Here is a 2,179-nt window from a genome sequence, read left to right as displayed (position 1 = left end):
AAGTTTAGGCGATCCGGGTTCGGGGGCTCGGGCCCACTTTGAAGGCGTGGGCTGCACGCCAAAATATGGGAATCAGGCGGAATTCTAGTTTTTTGGCCGTAAAACGCAAAAACACAAGGAATGGTCATGGCAGAGCGTAACTATGGTTCAATAGGTCGTATTTCATGGCCTGGAAAAATTTTAGGCGCTCGGGGTACGGGGGGCCCGGGCCCACTCGGAAGGCGTGGGCTATAGCACACGAAAATATGGAAATCGTGCGGAATTCTAGTTTTTTGGACGTAAAACACAAAGAAACGAGGAACGGTCATGGCGGGGCGGTCACTATGGTTCCTTAGGTTGTATTTTATGGCCCGAAAAACTTTTGGCGATCGGGGTCCGGGGGCCAGGGACCACTCGGAAGGCGTGGGCTATAGAACACGAAAGTATGGAATCGGGCAGAATTCTAGTTTTTTTTACCGTAAAACGCAAAACAATAAGGAACGGTCATGGCGGGGGCTGCGAATATGGTTCCTTGGGTCGTATTCTATGGCCCAAATTTTTTTTAGGAGATCCGGGTCAGGGGGCTCGGGCCCACTATGAAGGCGTGGGCGCATATGAAAATATGGGAATCGGGCAGAATTCTAGTTTTTTGGCTGTAAAACGCAACAACACGAGGAATGGTCATGGCGGGGCGGCGACTATGGTTCCTTAGGTTGTATTCTATGACCCAAATTTTTTTTAGGCGATCTGGGTTCGGGGGCTAGGGCCCACTCGGAAGGCGTGGGCTATAGCACACGAAAATATGGGAATCGGGCGAAATTCTAGTTTTTTTGCCGTAAAACGCAAAAAAACGAGGAAAGGTCATGGCGGGGCGGCGACTATGGTTCCTTAGAATGTATTATATGGCTAGAAAAAGTTTTAGGGGATCCGGGTCCAGGGGCTCGGGCCCACTCTGAAGGAGTGGGCAATAAGCACACGAAAATATGGGAATCGAGCGGAATTCTAGTTTTTCGGCTGTAATACGCAAATATACGAGGAACGCTCATGGTGGGGCGGTAACTATGGTTCCTTAGGTCATATTTCATGGCTTAGAAAATGTATTCGGTGATCGGGATCCGGGGTTCCCGGGAACACTCGGAATGCGTGGGCTATAGAACACGAACATATGGGAATCGGGCGGAATTCTAGTTTTTTGGCCGTAAAACGCAAAAAAACGAGACACGTTCATTGCAGGGCTTAAATATGGTTCGTTAGGTCGTATTTCATGACCCAGAAAATTTTTAGGTGATCGAGGTCCAGGAGGTCCGGGCCCACTCGGAAGGCGTAGGTTATAGAACACGAAAATATGGGAATCGGGCGGAAATCTAATTTTATGGCCGTAAAACGCAAATAAACGAGTGAAGGTCATGGTGGGGCAGCGACTATGGTTCCTTAGGTCGTATTCTATGACCCGAAATATTTTTAGGCGATCCGTGTTCGGGATCTAGGGCCCTCTCGGAAGGCGTGGGCTATAGCACACCAAAATATGGGAATCGGGCAGAATTCTAGTTTTTTTTACCCGTAAAACGCAAACAAAATGAGGAACAGTCATAGAGGGGCGGTAACTATGGTTCCTTAGGTCATATTTCATGGCCCAGAAAAGTTTTAGGCGCTCGGGGTCCGGGGGGTCGAGCACACTCGGAAGGCGTGGGCTATAGTACACGAAAATATGGGAATCGAGCGGAATTCTAGTTTTTTTGTCGTAAAATGCAAAAAAAACGAATAGCGGTCATAGCGGGGCAGCGACTATGGTTACTTAGGTTGTATTCTATGACCTAAATTTTTTTTAGGCGATCTGGGTTCAGGGACTCGGCCCCACTCGAAAGGCGTGGGCTATAGCACACGAAAATATGGGAATCGTGCGGAATTCTAGTTTTTTGGCCGTAAAATGCAAAGAAACGAGGAACGGTCAAGGCGGGGCGGTCACTATGGTTCCTTAGGTCGTATTTTAGGGCCCGAAAAACTTTAGGCGATCGGGGTCCAGGGGGCCCGGGACCTCTCTGAAGGCGTAGGCTATAGAACACGAAAATATGGAAATCGGGAGGAATTCTAGTTTTTCTGCAGTAAAACAAAAATAAACAAGGAACGCTCATGGAGGGGCGGTAACTATGGTTCCTTAGGTCATATTTCATGGCTCGGAAAATTTATTCGGCGATCGGGG

Source organism: Nicotiana tabacum, chromosome 22 (genome assembly GCF_000715075.1).
Source record: "Nicotiana tabacum cultivar K326 chromosome 22, ASM71507v2, whole genome shotgun sequence".
NCBI classification, from domain to species: Eukaryota; Viridiplantae; Streptophyta; class Magnoliopsida; order Solanales; family Solanaceae; genus Nicotiana; species Nicotiana tabacum.
The sequence above is the reverse complement of the archived record's forward strand: the minus strand, read 5'-3'. Positions refer to the sequence as shown.